At 39.9% G+C, this 19,960-nt stretch overlaps 1 long non-coding RNA gene across 6 annotated transcripts in view; it reads right to left on the reverse strand.

Annotated features, from left to right (window-relative positions):
• LOC132659202 (uncharacterized) overlaps nt 1-19,960 on the reverse strand; it is a 155,388-nt gene that overhangs the window by 67,977 nt on the left and 67,451 nt on the right. For 2 of the 6 annotated variants that reach the window (XR_009599318.1, XR_009599319.1), the window contains exon 5: nt 5,732-6,003. The exons of the other annotated variants lie outside the window; for them this stretch is intronic. This is a non-coding gene — a long non-coding RNA (uncharacterized LOC132659202). The remainder of the gene's footprint in view (nt 1-5,731; nt 6,004-19,960) is intronic. 6 annotated transcript variants of the gene reach the window in all.

Below are 19,960 nucleotides of genomic sequence, written 5' to 3' on the forward strand. Positions count from 1 at the left end.
AGACTTTTTCCACACCAAAAGATTTTGAGGAAAACTCTTCAACAGATGGACACTCATACAAGCCAGGTGAGAGCCTCTGCTTAGGGTCCAGGGACTGGCCTCATTTTTGCCAATGACAGAATGTGGAGGTTATTTGAGGGCCCCTGGTTTCTCTCATTCACCTTAACCGAAGCTAAAGGTTTCTGCTTGAGGGCAGATATAGCCCTTCCAAAGTTTGCAGCAAGATTACTCAAATTGGCATGGGATGATTGGGGTGAATAGTGACTGGTTTCTCTGTTCTCAAGAGGTAATAGCTTCTGCCAACAGAAAATGTCCCAACCTCACTGAAACAGGGAGGAGGAATTTAACGTATTCTTCTTTGGATTTGCTTCAGTTAATCATCAGGTAATTAGATAATAATAAGTAGCTCATAAATACATGTTTCATCTGATCCTCACACTAGCCCTATTGGATGCTATTGCAATTACTATTTTATGCGTTTTCATATTTACATGAAATATAAATTATTTATATTAATATTATATTTATATTGGGTTCTTTGGTAGCTCAGACAGTATAGGACATACCTGCAATTCAGGAGACCCAGGTTTGATCCCTGGGTCAGGAACATCCCCTGGAGAAGGGAATGGCAACCCACTCCAGTACTCCTGCAAGGAAAATCCCATGGACAGAGGAGCCTGGAGGGCTACAGTCCATGGGGTCTCAAAGAATTAATAATACTTCCCATTTCTTAATGTTTACTCTGTATCAGGCACTGCAAAAGCAGTTTATAGATATTAGCTTGTTTCATCCTCTCCAAAGCAGCTGTTTATAAATAGAGGTCTATTTGTTGTTTACTACCCTCCATGTCCCCTCAATACAAACCTTGTCTTGCTCAGAGTTGTCTCTCCTGTAAACACACTGAGTTGTGTTTGCTACAGAGCAGGTTCTCAGTAAATACTTTTTAAATGAATGAGTGAATGAATGGATGAGACAACAGACCTATGAAGAAGGTGTTCTACTCTGTGTTTTGCAGACGAGAAAACCAAGGCGTGTAAAGGACGAGGAATTTGTCAAGATCTTGTAAATCACCAAGTGGGGACTGTGAGATTCCAAATTCTTAAACATGACAATATACACCCCTGTTCCATCTCCCTGATCAGAAAGTTAAGTGACATGCACAGGACCAGCTAAGAACTAAATTATTCGAATCAGACCCAGAAACTGTAACTCCAGCCAGCACTGCTTCCTCCTTATCCTGCTAGTGGGTAGCAACCCCATCTGATCATTCAGTGTGGACAGCCAGGCACACGGTGTCCTTTATGGGGAAGCAGTGTGGGCAGTTCCCTCGAGTAAAATGCAAATCCTTCCTGTGGGAGGAAGGTTGATCATAATCTCCGGATTTACCTCTGGGCATTAGTTCAGCCAACTGAATGTGAGCTAGGGACCAGGATTTATTGTCCAGGCTAGACAAACTATAAAATTTCAGTGATTCAAGATAATAGCTGTTTATTTCTTAATCATGTAACACATAGGATAGGCATCTTGGGTCGCAGATATCCTTACTCCAGCGGAACTTCAGAGACTCAGACTTCTTCCATCTGTGGCTCTAGTATCCTACCTGCTAAGTCACTTCAGTCGTGTCCAACTCTGTGCGATCCCATAGACGGCAGCCCACCAAGCTCTGCTGTTCCTGGGATTCTCCAGGCAAGAGTACTGGAGTGGGGTGCCATTACCTTTTCCCTAGCATCCTAAAGGCTGAAGTAAATCCTCTGCATTCAGTAAGAAAGACTCTTAAACACTCTGACCAATTACACATATATTCTTTTTTGGATTCTTCTCTCATATGGGTTATCACAGAATGTTGGATAGAGTTCTCTGTGCTATACAGTAGTTCCTTGTTGGTTATCTATTTTACATACAGCAGTATGCATGTGTTCATCCCAAGCTCTTGACATATCCCACTCTGCCAACATTCCCCTTTGGTAAACATAAGTTTGTTTTCAATATCTGTAAGTCTACTTTTGTTTTGTAAATAAGTTCATTCGTATCTTTTTTTGAAATTAGAATCCACATATGAGTGATATATCATAGGACATCTGTCTTTCTCTGACAACTAACACAGCGCCCTGGGAAATGGGTGCCCAGTGTCTACATTCCCCAGCTTCACTTGCATCTGGGCAGAGTCTTAGTCTGTTGTAAATCCACTATACTCCAATAAAATTAAAATATTGAAAAGCTGAAAAATTAAAATGCATCACTATAAATAAGATGACTGCAGAGGACTCTGGATGCTAGAGCCACAAGATAATAAGATAATAATAAAGCAAAAAAGACTGGCTTGGATTTGTAACCAGTGATAAATTGTACATTGAATAAATATTTGTTAATGAAGAAAACAGGAAGCAACAGTTAGAACTGGACATGGAACAACAGACTGGTTCCAAATAGGAAAAGGAGTACGTCAAGGCTGTATATTGTCACCCTGCTTATTTAACTTCTATGCAGAGTACATCATAAGAAATGCTGGGCTGGAGGGAACACAAGCTGGAATCAAGATTTCCAGGAGAAATATCAATAACCTCAGATATGCAGATGATACCACCCTTATGGCAGAAAGTGAAGAGGAACTAAAAAGCTTCTTGATGAGAGTGAAAGAGGAGAGTGAAAAAGTTGGCGTAAAGCTCAACATTCAGAAAACGAAGATCATGGCAGCTGGTCCCATCACTTTATGGCAAATAGATGGGGAAACAGTGTCAGACTTTATTTTGGGGGGCTCCAAAATCACTGCAGATGGTATGAAATTAAAAGACACTTACTCCTTGGAAAAAAAGTTATGACCAACCTAGATAGCATATTGAAAAGCAGAGATATTACTTTTCCAACAAAGGTCTGTTTAGTCCAGGCTATGGATTTTCCTGTGGTCATGTATGGATGTGAGAGTTGGACTGTGAAGAAAGCTGAGCGCCGAAGAATTGATGCTTTTGAACTGTGGTGTTGGAGAAGACTCTTGAGAGTTCTTTGGACTGCAAGGAGATCCAGCCAGTCCATTCTGAAGGAGATCAGCCCTGGGATTTCTTTGGAGGGAATGATGCTGAAGCTGAAACTCCAGGACTTTGGCCACCTCATGCGAAGAGTTGACTCACTGGAAAAGACTCTGATGCTGGGAGGGATTGGAGGCAGGAGGAGAAGGGGATGACAGAGGATGAGATGGCTGGATGGCATCACCGACTCGATGGACGTGAGTCTGAGTAAACTCCGGGAGATGGTGATGGACAGGGAGGCCTGGCGTGCTGCGATTCATGGGGTCGCAAAGAGTCAGACACGACTGAGTGACTGAACTGAACTGAATGAATAAAAACACCAACTCTGGCCAAGAATAGACACACCTACTACAAACAGATCATTGGTAAGAACTAGTCTAAGACTCTGCCCAGATGCAAGTGAAGCTGGGGAATGTAGATACCGGGCACCCATTTCCCAGGGCACTGTGAAACGGAGGGGGGCACAAACTTTTGGTGGGTGGCTAGACATCACAGCCATTATGAGAAAAGAAAGGACCAAGGAAGAGGCGGGAGCCGGACTCTGGGCTGTCATGTAGAGAAGGGTAGGAATTAAAAGGAAGCAGTGGGGAGAGGGCAGCAAATGCCAACTTTGCCGGCCTTGGCGGGGTTTGTGGGCTTTTTCTCTCCAGTAGCGATGGAGGTGGAACAAACTTGTCTTTGTGCCAGTTTGATGCACACTTGGGGAAAAGCTTGGAATCTCTCATTTTAATTATTATCAAGTCTCTACACTCAAAAGTATTACCCAACAGATTTGCAATTTCCATGCATGCCCACCCCTGCCTTCTCCATTTGAGTTGTAAATTATGAATCATGTGAAAATTGGACAATATCATAAAAGCCACAAGATGTATCGAGTGCTATAGCCTTCAGTTATCTTAGTTCATTAAACAGAAAAATAGGTGCACTTTTTCTTGATAGGAAAACAGTACCAAGTAATGTCACACAATATTTCAAAACAGAATTTGTCTTTGTCAACCAAGTAGTGAATAACAAGGAAGCATTGAATGTTCTTTTTAAGAAATGATTTGAAATTAATTTCAATCCCTTCTGATGGTTCAATAAAAAGAGAAATATAGGCTTCGGTAGGTTTCTTAATGTAGATTGCTATAGTAATTTAAAAACAACAAATAACAATAAAGTAATGATTCTATCATACTGCCAGTGGGCTTGACAGCAAATAGTATATTTGAAAAAAATAAATTTGCCACAGCAATGTATGCCAATGACTAGACTCTTGGCATTACTTTCAGATTAGAAAGATTCATAGGATCATATTCATGTATTTTAGAAAGTTATTTACTCTGACAGAGATAAAAAATTAAAAGTATGATTATCCACAGTCTTTCTCCTCCTCTTACTTCCCAAGGAGGCTCCTCTCCTCCCAGGAGTAACGGATAGGATGGGATGATCAGCAGAGATGCAGACCAGGGGCTCAAGAGGCTGACAGGCTCTCCAGATGTGTGAGCATGAAGGTGCTGGCAGAAAACCAAAAGAGCAGAGAGTGGGGAGAAGGTGAGAGGACCTTGGCCAGGTAGGAAAGAACTGAGGACTGTTTGGAAGCTGAACTGAGCTGCTACGGTGAGGAGGGGACTGTGAGGAGAGAATTCAAGTCAAGAGGAGAATTCAGCAGTCTCACCTGGTGCTACCATAACCGTGGTTGCTGGAGAGACCCTCTCCTGAACTCCACCAACAGCAGGCCTTAGTTTTGGGGCCCAGCAGATTGAGACTGTGACAATAACAGCTAATGCTTATATAAACACGCTTCCTATGGCCAAATAAGCTAAACTCATGATCTACATTAACTCTTTTAATCTTATAACAACTTTATGTGCTAACTCTATTATAAATCCTCTTTAATAGATGAGGAAACTAAAGCATAGAAAGGTTACAGAGCTTTCCAAGGATACACCAACTAATAAGCAGAAGACCCGGGACTTGGGCCTAGGCCATCCAGCTTCAGGGTCTGTGGGCTGGACCACTATACTCTTTCACCTCTCAGGCTCTTGAAAAGTCAAGCAAGTTGACACATAAACCTTATGTCGTAGGAACAATCGATGATTTCAGCTAAACTCTTGAGTCAAACTGTACTCTTTCACACACGCTACTTCATGTGTAAACACCCCTTTAAGAGAACAGCATGTAATTGTTAAGCACCAAACTGTCACGTTGTTCATGAGCTCACATTATTGAGTTCATTATCTGCTAAATTTTAGAAAATTAATATTAAGAAGGGGAATTTCCTGGCAGTCTAGTGGTCTAGTGGTTTGGACTCTGGGTTTGCACTGCCAAGGGCCTGGGTTCAGTCTCTGTCAGGAAACTAAGATCCTGCAAGCTGTCAGGCACGGTCAGAAAAAAGAACAGTTTAAGAAAATGAAAGTGTAAAGAATTATTCTTTTTCCAGATTTTAGTTGAATCTGGCCAATTTTCTATGATTATATGCATTTAACTAAGTAATACTGTAAAAGATCTCTGCAGCAACTAGACAGGCCGTTCACTCAAAAGGCTTCATTTTGACTGGAAATGAAACAAATTCATAGGAAAACAGGGAAGCTCATTTGTCCAGTTCTTGATCTCTTCAGGTCTTTTTTTTTTTTTTAAGGTAACTTTACCCCCCAGTCCTGATGGGTTTACCCTGGGACAAATATCAGTGAAAAAGGTACATTCCATAGATGGTCTGGGGTACTTACTTAAGTTAAGACACAGACTCCTGTGAAAGTGAAAGTGTTAGTTGCTCAGTCGTGTCTGACTCTTTGTGACTCCATGAACTGTAGCCCACCAGGCTCCTCTGTCCATGGAATTCTTCAGGCTAGAATTCTGGAGTGGGTTGCCATTCCCTTTTCCAGGGGATCTTCCTGACTCACGGATTGAACCCGGATCTCCTGTACTGCAGGCAGGTTCTTTGCCATCTGAACCACCAGGGAAGTACGCAGTCTGGAAACTGACCACATGTGAAGTCATTCTCCCAGAGTTCGTAAGGAAATAAGAAAAAGAACATGGAACCAAAATGAAAACAAATGAGTATCTGGGGAATCAAATGAAATGGGTGAGTTACTTCAATCCAAGGAGACTGGTGTGCTCTGGGAAATACTAATTTACTTGATGATGAGCTCCAGGAGGATAAATTGACTTTAAAATCAAAGTAATCCTTTACTCTATCCTAGGTTGAATCTGTAATTGTAAAATGACCTGTATGTTTTAGGTTTATTTTTTTCACGACATGTGTCATCACCAAGAAGGAAAGTGCAATTTTTTCACTACCTAAACTCCACGAGTGGTCATGGACCTCCAGGATATACCCCTCATGGATTTAGACAAGAATAAGGACTCTACCCTTGCCCTCTTCCAAAAGTGAGAAGAGGACAGAATTCTACCTTTCATGGTTTGAGAAACAGTGATGATTTGTTCTGCAAAACTCGGTTAGATACTTGGGTTTCATCAAGGGGTAACCACTAGGCTACCTTCTCTGGACTGACAGTAAATGTTGCAGACTGAATCATCCTGAGAGTTAGTTTACCAATGAGACGTTAGCTTTAAGACTGATCTTTAGCCCTGAGAGCAAAGAGACCTAGGTGACCAATAGCAGCAAACTAACATAGCTTCATGTTTGTCCATCTGCTCCAGAGTCAGGACGGCTGCTATCTTATGATAAATTGAATGGCTCATGTAGGTTACGGAATCCCTATCACTATCAAACAGAAGACATTATGTTTTGACTCTGCCAGTTTCTGGAAATGTTATGAAGTTCTACAAAGAACGGCTCCTTTAATTTCAGCTTATAAATTAAACAAAGCAGAAAACCAAGAGGATAAATCCAAAATATTCTAAAATTTAAACTTGGAATATATCAACTTCATAGAATTGGGGACAAATTTTATGTTACCAAAATTTCACACCAAGACCGCCTTCAGAATAAAAGGAGTCAGAATGTTTGTCCTGTTCGCCAGTGAGGAAGAAAGAATTCTCTGTCTCTCCCTCTTGATGGTAATTCTTCATTATTTTAGCTTATTTTGTCCAACCAAAGCTTTTAACTTCATTTTCAGCTCTTCATTTTGCCATTAATATCTCCTTTTCTAAAAGTCAGAAGTAAATTTGACCTTTTGAAACTACCAAGGTCTTCAGGCCTTTTGGATGATAAGCCAGGAGGAGCCCCCAGAAACAGTGCTCGGGGTGTCTTTGGCTATTTTTACGAGGCGAGTGGCACATCTGTGAGTCCACATGCAGCCTGGGGTCTCCGCTCTGGGCTCTCCTCACAGCAGCCTCCTGGAACTTCATTTGTCTTAGGAGGGGAGGTGGTGGCGTGGAGCCTGCCCGATTCCGGACCTGCGATTCCAAGGTGGAGAGAGTCCAAGATTGTTGTTCAGTCCATTAAGCAATCCTTTCTAGCTGAAGGGGTTCATCTATCAATCTCACTTTTCAGCCAGTAATCCGCTTATTTAGAGGTTTAATTACATTTTCAGATCACCTGAGCACTTTTCCTAGATCTTTAATAAAATGACTCCTTATTTTATTTATCTCACAGTTGATTTTACATGAGTTGTCCAGGGATGGGGTGGAAGGGGTGGAGCAAGTAGAACTATTTTCTAAAAAGATGGACAAGTGACATTTCTACCTTCGGAGTGTCCAGAGTTAACAGAGGAATTATTTGGGTCTCAAGGCAGCATGACTATAGCAGATTGATCTAAAACTGCATGTAGCAGCCACCATTCCTGAAAGAGAAAGTCAAATATTGATTTCCCAGGGCCTTTATGACCCATTTAACAACAGGCATTTTGGATTGGTTATTTCTTAGGGCTAGAGAGAATTTTCCAGCCAGCCTCCTTTTGAGCATCCTCTTAATTATCTTCTCTGTGAGATGGGTAAAAATTGATGCTCAGCCCTGGCCCTGAACACACACACACACACACACACACACACACACACACACACACACACCATAAAGGAGGCTGACACAACTTGTGTTGTCTAACACTCAGTTAGCTTGGATGAAAGGTATTTCAATATTTTCTTACAGAAACTACCAAATTGGGTAAGAAAGAGGTCCCGTTGGGTATGTCTGCTAACAAATTCTCTCTAATTGACATCGAGCCAGTTAATTTCTATGTAATAAGTGTTGAGTGATTCAAGGGCCAGTCTGGACCAGCCAAACCGGGTCCCTACAAAGACCTCTACCCTATTTGGCTCTCAGAAGGGAGCAGCTAATGTTTTGCCAAATTTCCAAAAAGCTGGGGGAGCATTTTTATTTAATCTTTTGCTCTTTGGGCTACTAATTATGTATCAAAGGGTATAAAGAGGGCTTTGCAAATCACTATTTCCATTAGGAAGGTGTTAGAACCAGTTCCACCCAGGGCTCCCCTCCTCTGTGCTCAGCTGCTATTCCCACGGGAGGCGGCTGCTGTGGTGCCGCTGGAAGCGGGGCTTCTGTTCTGTTTCCCCAGCACTTGGAAGAAAAACAAAACAGGCCTAATGAAAAACACACACGGGAAATGCTTTATTATTTCATCATCCTCACCTACTGCGCTCTGGCACTGCTCTGTGATTAGGAAGGACTTCTCCCCTCTCGGAGGCTCGCTCCCTCTGCGAGTGGGGTGGTAGCAGGCCGGTGCTCTGTCATTTCCTGTCAGATCGTTTCGGAGGAATTTGCTCCTATTTCCTCCTGGCCACATCCCCACAATTCCACCCCTCCCTCCCCAGCTCAGCACTGGCCACATGCCCCACAGTTAAGCTGTATTACTTACTCAGAGTTTTGCGGGGGTGGGGGTGGGGAGGGGGCTGGAAACTCTGGACAGCAAACAAAAGCTGTTGCAACCTTCAAAAGCTGAGAAATGGGTCAAAACCACTGAGTGGATCCTGACCTCCGAAGAGGGCCGGCAGAGGCGCACCATTTCCCATTTTGCTGAACGACTAGTGGGCTCTTAGAGGAGGGGCATGCGGCAGCGGGGGAACGGATGGGAAGAAGGCCCTGAAGTGCATCTGAATATTAATTCAAACTGTAATCATCCCACGTATATCTTCTTGACTTTCCACCAGAAAGGAATCAGAAAGTAGACATTCCCCAAATCTCATTGGACCATTAGTAAGTGAATAACTCCTTTCATTTAAAAAAAAAAAAAAAAAGCCTCCATTTCTTTATTCTACACAGGGTGAAACCTGGATATAATAAACAATGCATTTATTCACAGGGAACTCAGCACCCCTACCCCCCACCAAATCATCCAGGCATGGTCAAGGCAGGTATGGCTTCCCAGGAAATTAGAATGCTTTAGCTCAGACCTCGGTGGTCTGACCAATTTATTACAGACCAAAACTTGTCTGTAGTAAAACATCAGTAATAGTTCTTTCCTGTGGCAACTTGGAAAGGGATCATGCCTTCTACACAGAAGATGCTTAATAAATATTTGGTAGATTTTCAATAAATATCTGATAAACTGAGTTGGGGCTATTTGTCACAAACAATATGCCCAGTTTTGTGGCAATGAAAAGTAGGTACATTCAGGCTGTAACCCCATAGATTGTTACTCTTTCGGGGGCCAACACCACATACTAACATCACTAAAAGTAGTAAGTCTTGTTCTTTTCTTTTTAAATTTATTTGGCTGCACTGGGTCTAAGTTGCAGCACGCAGGATCTTTGCTGTGGCATGCAGGATCTAGTTTCCTGACCAGGGATCAAGCCTGGAGCCCCCTGCATTGGGAGCTCAGAGTCTTAACCACTGAAGTGGCAGGGAAGTCCTAGTAGTAAGAGTCTTATGGGCAACTCTTCCTTGATGAAATTTCCACCAGACTGGCTTATTGTGGGTAAATGTTTTCTAGTATCTGTTAAATAAGTTAGTAGCATGAGAAATACACTACCATACTTAAATATTTAATTCAGTGCATGGTACCTTCTCAGTGAATATCTGTTAAATAGATCAATAAATAAGTGTGATGTTGGTATAAGTACAAAATGAGTTGAGGCAAGGAGCTTTATGGTGAGAACTGGTCTGTGTGGGTAGATCTGCCTAAATGTAAGGTGCATGTATGCATGCTAAGTCACTTCAGTCCTGTCCAGTTCCTTGCAACCCCACAACCCACTAGGCTCCTCTGTCCATGGGAATCTCCAGACAAGAATACTGGAGTGGGTTGCCATGCCTTCCTCTAGGGGATCTTCCCAACCCAGGGATTGAACCCATGTCTCATGTCTCCTGCATTGCTGGCAGGTTCTTTACCACTAGCACCACCTGGGAAGTCCTAAATGTATGCTGAAAGTGGAAGTCGCTCAGTCATGTCCAACTTTTTGCAACCCCTTTAGTCTATGGAATTCTCCAGACCAGAATACTGGAGCAGGTAGCCCTTCCCTTCTCCAGGGGATCTTCCCAACCCAGGGATTGAACCCAGATCTTCTGCATTGCAGGTGGATTCTTTACCAGCTGGGCCACAAGGGAAGCCCTAAATGTATGGTTCGGTTCAGTTCAGTTCAGTTCAGTCGCTCAGTCGTGTCCAACTCTTTGCAACCCCATGAATCGCAGCACGCCAGACCTCCCTGTCCATCATCAACTCCCGGAGTTCACTCAGACTCACGTCCATGGAGTCAGTGATGTCATCCAGCCATCTCATCCTCGGTCGTCCCCTTCTCCTCCGGCCCCCAATCCCTCCCAGCATCAGAGTCTTTTCCAATGAGTCAACTCTTCGCATGTATGGTAGTCTCGTGTAAATATAATTCACAATGAAAATGTAGAAATAAATCACGTAAAGCAGCTTGTCAAATGGAAAATTTTAGAGATGAGAGCAAAATGATCCTCCAAAGCAGAAATGGGTCAATATGCCTGCCACTGATAGTTGGCAGGAAAAGTTCTGTCTGGCACGTCTGTACCTTGTTTGGAGACATTTGGTAATGGAGACTCTTGAGAGTCCCTTGGACTGCAAGGAGATCCAACCAGTCCATTCTGAAGGAGATCAGCCCTGGGATTTCTTTGGAAGGAATGATACTAAAGCTGAAACTCCAGTACTTTGGCCACCTCATGCGAAGAGTTGACTCATTGGAAAAGACTTTGATGCTGGGAGGGATTGGGGGCAGGAGGAGAAGGAGACGACAGAGGATGAGATGGCTGGGTGGCATCACTGACTCCATGGACGTGAATCTGAGTGAACTCCAGGAGTTGCTGATGGACAGAGAGGGCTGGTGTGCTGCGATTCATGGGGTTGCAAAGAGTCGGACACGACTGAGCAACTGAACTGAACTGAACTGAATTGAACATTATTAATCCCTCACAGTTGATAGCCACAAAAGCACTGAGAATCTTCAAGCCACTAAGTGTATGATTACAATGCAAACAATAAACTTTTTTTTAAGTGAAATGGCTAACACAAAGTCAAAATGCTGGAAAGAAAACAAAACACCTTGTTCATAGGTAGGGAACGAAACTTTGACAGGAAGGATAATTCCGAGGGACAGCTTCTGGAGAGGTATGTGCCTCAGTGTAGATGAGTGCTGCCAAGAGATTGATGGAACAGGAGACATGTTTGTCTGGTCTGTTAGAGTGATTTTCAACCCTCACTGCAGGTTTGAATCACTCAAGGAACTTTTAGGAAATACAGATTCCAAAGCCACATCCTGATCAACTAAATCAGAAGCTCTAGTGGCACAAGCATCAGCAATTTTTAAAGCTCCCATTTAATCCCAGTGTGTAGTCAAGGTGGGCCATAGCAAAGGGTCTCCGGTTCTAGCATCAGAACCATTTGGAGGGCTTACAGAGTGATGGTTTGCTGGGCCTAATCCCTCCAGAGTTCCTGGGTCACCAGGTTTGGGGCAAAGGCTAACAATGTGCAATCCTAACAGTTTTCCAGGTGATGCTGATGCTGCTGTTTAGAAGTCACACTTTGAGAATCACTACACTATTCTCTTCTTCCAGTCTTTTCATTAAAATTGGATCATGTGATGCTTATTTTTTTTTATTTTCAGTGATAAATGGTAAGAATACAGAATTTAAATTTTTCTTCAAGACCATGTGAGGCTTACAATCTTTGGATTCATCCTGTATGAAAGTTTGTTGGCTTTCATGTGGAATCTTGTCAAGTAAGCCATAAAGCATTAAAAATCCAATTAAAGATAAAATGATGGGGTTGTGGCTGCTTGATAGAGGGGAGATTGAACCGTATGTGTGAGTGAAGAATACAAAGGAAAATATACATTTTGATGGTTAGATATCATAGCATCTTTTCAGGATATGTACCCAGGTATGTTTGATCTGATTAAGTAAAGTGGAATGTTTAGAAATAAGACATTTTGACTAATATTCCAATTAGCTGTGTATACATCAGAATTTGGGGGTGGGGTGAGAGGAGAAATCCTCATTTGGAATTTTTTGAAAGAGAAAAAAATATACTCATCCAATTTCTTATCTTTGAGATTCATAAAATAAAATCATTCTTTTAGAACTGTAGAACTTACATTTGGGTTAATTAAGGTCTAGTAAATGTAGAGATCAGCTTAGTTGTTACTTATTTAGTTTGCTTTTCAGCATAAGATTAATCTGCTAATTACCAAATAATGACTTCATTTTGGGGGCATAACAAAGATGAACAGGAAAGGTTACAACCATCTTAGTTATATAGAAAAGGCATGTGGATATTTTTTATTATTTAAACATGTTTTCCTGTTTCATATGTTCAATGTAAAAATATCCTGTTGGTGTCAGTTTTTGCTTGAATACATTTTTCTTTTAAGAGTGTTTTTTTCAGTAAAGCTGTGGGAGATTTTTCTTCTCTGGTATTTAAAGTAAGATAAAGTTAAGCTGATTTCTTTCCCTGACTATCCCCTTCCCCCTCCAAAGGCTTAATAACTGCAATCCTAAGATTTATGGTGAGTGAAAAAGAAAAATAAGTAAATTATCTGACTGAGGAGTCATTCTTCCTCTCTCTAGCCATACAGACTATTTTAAATGCTGCTAGCAGCAGTCTAATTAAAATAATTTCTGTCATAAGTCTGTGAAATATGCAGCCACAGCCCAGCTCAATGTTCTCGAGCAGGAATGACAAATCTCTGCTTAATTGGTACTTAATATGGTAGTGCAGGATTAGTAATTCTCCAGGATAAAAGGAGATAACAAATAGAAATCTCTTCCTTGGGGCAGGGAGCCTTGGAAGACAAACAGACCAAATGGTGCTTACCCCCAAAACTGTTCCGATCAAGGCTTGTTATTTTGCCTATCACTTATGAAATAACAGACAATTAATGCACATTTTATGGCTAACTCTAAGTCCTAATTAAATACAACTATGTACAAAGAATGTGAACAGCCTGACTTCCAAAGACCAAAATAAATACTGGCAGAATTATAGTGACTGCTGTAGCCTTATTATCTTATCTTGAGGATAACCACCTTGGCAGAAGCATAAGCTACTTCTGAGGTACAGCCATTAAGCTGAGATTCATAATGAATTTTAGAAAAATTGGGAAAGATAGAAAAGCAGAAGGAGGAAAACTATTCATATTCTCATTGCTAATAAGTGGGGTAAAAGTGGGGAGCACTCCTAGTAACTTGATGTATTTCCTTCCTGTGTGTGTGTGTGTGTCTGTTTTTTTTTTTCCCAGTGCATACTTTTTATGCCTTACTTCTTCAGACTGTTGCAGGCCATCTTATGCTTTGCTTTTTTCACTTAATATTAAATAGAAGCATATACATATGTTTTTAATGAATGCTTTTAACATTCACTTTTAACGTCTGCACAGTTTTCTACCAAGTAGGTGATAGTAGCTATTATCTATCTTGTGTTGACTATCTGCCAGCGCTATCTTAAGGGCTTTATATGTATTGTCATTAAAGCAACAACAGTCCTATGATTCAAGTCCTTTCTTCATCTGCATTTTGCGGATATGGATACTGATGCACAGAATACTGTGTTATTTGGTTCAAGGCTACAGCAAGTGGTTAGCAGAGGTAGGATTTAAACAAGGGCAATCTGACAACAGAAACGATGTTTTTAAAAAATGTAAAAGCTTAGCTTACTAACCATAGAAAGACAGGCCATGGGGCATATTTGGCCCGTAAGCCAACTCTAGCTCTAGATTAAAACTGAGTTGAACTTAAGTTTGGATGAGTAGGAATTAAGGTAGTTAATTCAAAAAACTTTTTGACATTGGGAGAAACCAAATAATTGATTTGATTGAATGAATTATTTTCAGTTCAATTTGTAATATTAATATTATAAATAAACTACGTGTGTGTATTTATTTATAACAGCAGTTGAAATGACTAAAGTATTTATGTTTTCATCAAAACTGAAAACTGAGTCATTGGGATAAGTCAACTCAAGGCCAAAATGAATTTATTCTTGGTAAATCTCACAAAGTTGATAGAAAGTCACAAGTTGTGATTTAATCATCAATTTATGCCTTTTGAAGGGCCACATAAAATTCTGGTGTCTTCTGTTCATTTTTTTACGGCAATGGTTCTCAAAAGAGTTGCCCTGAAACCAGTGGCATTATCCTATTAGAAATGCAAATTCTGGGACTTCATGGCAGAAGTACTAAATCAAAAACTCAGGATGGAGCATATTCAAGTTTGAGAACCACTGTTTTAGGGAAATCCAGTTGCAAACAGATTCTTTTTGAGAACAAAGCTCTGTGTATATGTGCGTGTGCGCATGTGTATGTGCGCATGCGTGCTCATTATTTGTGTCTGAGTCTTCGCAGTCCTGTGGACTGTAGCCTGCCAGGCTCCTTCGTCCGTGGGATTTTCCAGGCAAGAATACTGGAGTGGGTTGCCATTTCCTCCTCCACAAGATCTTCCTGACCCAGGGATTAACCCGTGTCTCCTGCATTGGCAGGTGGATTTTTTTTTTTTTTTTAACCACTGTGCCACCTGGGAAGCCCACCCATATGCACACATATGCACAAACAAAACAAATTATCTGTGAGCTAACAATATCCCATGTTATGACACTATTTTGGGGAAGATCCCCTGGAAGAAGGCATGGAAGTCTACTCCAGTATTCTTGCCTGAAGAATCCTATGGACAGGGGAACCTGGTGGGCTACATGGGGTCACAGGGAGTCGGACACAACTGAAGTGACTTGCAAGCATGATACTAGATTATGACACATTATAGAAACACCACGTAGACAAGTCACAAAAATCAAAATGAGCAAATTTTAGAGTTGCGTACATATCTTATGCAGAGATATGAATAAGTCTATGCTGTCATGCCTGTCTTGTTATATGACACTGTATTGATTTTGTCACAGCTATTTCCTGGTTCATTACTTAAGCATGCTATTCTTTATATTAATAACATTAGGAGATTTAAGACTTAAATGTCTGAAAACTTCCTTTTAAATTGAATGTCCTCAATTATTGAGGATACTACACCTGGAAATTTAATTGACAAGTTTATTATAATAAAAAGCATCATTTTAGAATGTCATTTTCAAGATTTAGGTTCTGGGTAAGAGGGAGAAAGCAGACTCCTCCCTAGCCTCCCTCTGAATGCAGCTATAAAACCTGGACAGAATGTGTGCAGTAGTTATTTGAGGATGCTGAGAAGTAAATAATAGAAAATTGGAGAAGAAAACCAAAATCCAAAGTACAACTGAAATTGTGTCATTTTACCATTAGTTTTTCTCTGTTTTATGGCCAAGGAGGGAGGCACAAAGGACATGCAGAGCCCAGATTTCTGACTGGGTGCCTCAAAAGGGGAGTCCAGGAAACCAAAAAGCACCAGGGAGATTGTTGAGAGGGAGGGAGTTCATAACTGCAACCAAATAAAGTAATTTATTGACTCCAAGACTCTAAAAGTTGAATATAAGTGGATCTCATCCTAATCAACATAAAAAAGACTTTGAAAAAGTGAACTTATAGACTTATATTCAAGTCTCAGACTTACCACTGGCTGGGGCACACATGGGACAGATCTTAATAGCACTGGGCCTTAAAAACTGAACTGTGAATGGGGGCCATAATCCAGAAAAATCAGCCTGGAACTTGTAGCCTGAACATAATTTGGTCAATGTGCTTCTTGAAACAAAAATACCAATATGCTCAATAGGTTTTAAACAAGACTCAGAGTCTCATTCAGTTCAGTTCAGTTCAGTTGCTCAGTCGTGCCCGACTCTTTGCGACCCCATGAATCGCAGCACACCAGGCCTCCCTGTCCATCACCAACTCCCGGAGTTCACACAGATTCATGTTCATCGAGTCAGTGATGCCATCCAGCCATCTCATCCTCTGTCGTCCCCTTCTCCTCCTGCCCCCAATCCCTCCCAGCATCAGAGTCTTTTCCAATGAGTCAACTCTTCGCATGAGGTGGTCAAAGTACTGGAGTTTCAGCTTTAGTATCATTCCTTCCAAAGAAATCCCAGGGCTGATCTCCTTCAGAATGGACTGGCTGGATCTCCTTGCAGTCCAAGGGACTCTCAAGAGTCTTCTCCAACACCACAGTTCAAAAGCATCAATTCTTTGGCGCTCAGTCTTCTTCACAGTCCAACTCTCACATCCATACGTGACTATTGGAAAAACCATAGCCTTGACTAGACGGACCTTAGTCGGCAAAGTAATGTCTCTGCTTTTGAATATGCTGTCTAGGTTGGTCATAACTTTTCTTCCAAGGAGTAAGCGTCTTTTAATTTCATAGTACAATATTAAAAATTTTTCTGAATCCAATCTAAAATTACCATGGAAAGAACCAGGAAAACTCGATTCACATGGGAAAAAACAATCAACAAATATTAATGCCAAGATAACACATTCACATTATCTAATATGGACCTGAGTCTGAGTGAACTCCAGGAGTTGGTGATGGACAGGGAGGCCTGGTGTGCTGCGATTCATGGGGTCGCAAAGAGTCGGGCACGACTGAGCAACTGAACTGAACTGAATTGAACTTAAAGCGGCTACTATTTAAATGTTTCAACAAGCAATGACAAACTCTCTTAAAGCGAGTAGAAAAATAGAAAGCCTCAGAAGAAAAACAGAAAATTTTAAAAAGAACCCAACGAAAATTTTAGCACTAAAAGTATGGCAACTGAAATTTTAAAAACTCACTGGATGAACTCAATAGCAGAATGGTATCACAGACAAAGGAAAGGGTCTATGAGTGTAAATTTGATCAATAGAAATTATACAAACCCAACAACAAAGAGAATTTAAGATTTAAAAAATTAACAGAGACGTAAGTGCCAGTGATAAAATAATAAAAGGCCAATATTTATGTCAATTGAGTCTCAGAAGAAGAGGATGGGGGTGAAGATACTAAAAACAACAACAACAGAAAGAATTGCAAAAATAATGACTGAAAACTCACCAAATTTGGTGAAAGACATAAACCTAAAAACTCAAGCAGCTCAGTGAAAAAAAAAAAGAAAAAGAAGCTCCGTGAATTCTCAAAAGGACAAATTCAAAGAAATCCCATCCCAAGATATGTAATAATCAAACTGCTGAAAACTCAAAGCAAAGAAAAATTCTTGAAAGCAGACAGAAAGACAGCATATTATCTATAAAAGAATAAGGATTCTCATTATTGCAGATTTTTCATCAAAATCCATGGAGATGAGTGGGAAGTGGCACAATAATTTTCAAGCGCTGAAAGGAAAGAACTATCAACATAGGACTCTATATCTAGAGAAAATATCCTTTAGGATGAAGGTGAAATAAACATTCTTAGACAAAGGTATAGTAAGATAATTTATTGCCAAAGGAATAAACTTCCTTTCTTTTTCAGAGAGAAAAGAAATGATATTAGAGGGAAACTTGAAACACCAGGAATGAAAGAAATATATCAGAAATGGAATGTATCTGGGTATGTAAATAAAATAGACCGTTCTCCTCTTGAGTTCTTTAAAAAATGTTTGATGGTTGAAAGGAAAAATTATAACATTGTCTGATAGGCTTGTCAATGTGGGCATATGGCAACTATAACACCTAAGGGGGGGGATATAAAAGGATCACTATGGTGGTAAGCTGTTTACATTCCACTTGAAATGGTAAAGTAGTGAGTCTAAGATTATGAAAAGCTGTGCCTATACTCTAACTCTTAGAGTAACAACTAAAAACCTATACAAAGAGATGTCGTTAAAAACATAATAAAGATGGGATACTAAAAAATGATTCAAATAATCCAAAAGAAAGCAGAAAAGGGGAAACAGATGAATTAAACACTGATAATAAAAAATAAAATGATAGACCTAAACCTAACTATATCAATAATTACATTAAATGTAAATGGTCTGCACACACCAATCAAAAAACAGAGATTATCAGAAGGAAGTTTGTTTTATTTTTAAAAAAAAATCATGCCCCTCCACTATGTACTTTCTACAAGAAACTCACTTCACACATAATGATAGAGCTAGAGTAAAAGTAAAAAGATATGTCACATATAAATAGTAAGTGGAAAAAGTAAAATAATAAATGGAAAATGCTACAAAAACACAAATTAAGATACCACTTCCATCTACTTTTCCTGGGAAAATAGCTGCCTTTCAAGAACCCTGACACTACAATATTAAGTAAACTCATTTGATTTACTTAAGTGAAATTGTTTTCAGTGATCATCAGCTCTGCTTAAGCTGTTTCTTATTTTCAAGTGGGCTAATTACAAGCTTAATTAGGAACTAATGAATCTTTCCTCTGTCATTTCAAAGGGAGACTCACACCTTTCATGGATGTTTCTGTGTAGTGAGAAACACCACAAAATACAAAGATTGATTTTAAATTCTAAGGCAAAATCAACCTGAATATTCACGTATAAATGTGTAAATGAGAGAAACTCAGAATCCTCAAACTCACATGTGGCTCTAAGTGTTTACTGAACGTTCACAAATACATCAGATTTGTACATGAGCTCCCAGATAGACATGCATAAGCAGGCAGGTCATAGCTCCTTGGAAAACCACCCATGTTCTCTTCCTCAGCTATAGTATGTAACACATATGGTTCCTGTCAGTAGCACTCATTTAGAGAGATAAAAATCCTACAACAGCTAAGTTCAGCCTCTCTCCAGTGGCCCTTTCCTTTGATTTTCAAGATATCAAGTGACTATTCACTAAACCCTGTAATTGCCAACCTTACCCAGTTCCACCTCTAATAGAAAAAGGAAAGAAATGGCCTGTTTAAAAAAATTTTGTTCCAATACATTGCGTAATTAACCTATCTTAATTCTTTCTGGTAGTAGCCTTCTTGTTAACATTTTGAAGAAAGAAAAGGCAGTTGAAAGATACTTGAGTTGATTAACTGCATATAAAAATTGAAAACTAGGGGCATATAACAATTTTTATTGTTAATATACAGTATTAATATATTTGGTATCTTAGTAATAAATGGCTGCAGAAGTTTCTTTCTTGAAAACTTTTGAAGATATGAAGCTAGCATTGTTTTCTTCAAAGCTGGCCTGAATTCAGCTTTAAACATTGTTTTCCTTCTTTTTTGTTCTTCCTGTCCTTAACTTTTCTTCTGCAATGTGAAAATACAAGGCAGATGTCTTCATCTCCCTGGAATGCTTTTAACCTTAATGAAGGGTTGTAATAAATCAGTCCTTTTCAACCTGTTTTCTATCATCAACACATACATACTTTTTGAGATATTAGTCTCCACAGAGATTATTAGAAATAATTAGGACAAGTTAGAACTTAGTTATTAGTTCGTTAATGGACATATCATTGCTATTTGTTAACTACCTCTAATATGCAGAAAGTTATCTTGTTCATATGTCTAGAAACTGCAGTTATTGGGCAAGATCTTTTCTAAGTCGTTAATAACTTATTTTTATGCTAGAATATGTGTGGAATATGTATGCATATTTATGTGCACACACAGATATACATACTTATAAAAGATCATTAAAGTTTAATTGGGTGATTTTTGAAAGTTACATGTATAGATCATATCAATTTATAAATAAACTAAGAAATGAATCTTTTTTACTTTAAGACTTTCATGATTGATAT

This window comes from Ovis aries, chromosome 2 (assembly GCF_016772045.2).
Source record: "Ovis aries strain OAR_USU_Benz2616 breed Rambouillet chromosome 2, ARS-UI_Ramb_v3.0, whole genome shotgun sequence".
Taxonomy (NCBI): Eukaryota; Metazoa; Chordata; class Mammalia; order Artiodactyla; family Bovidae; genus Ovis; species Ovis aries.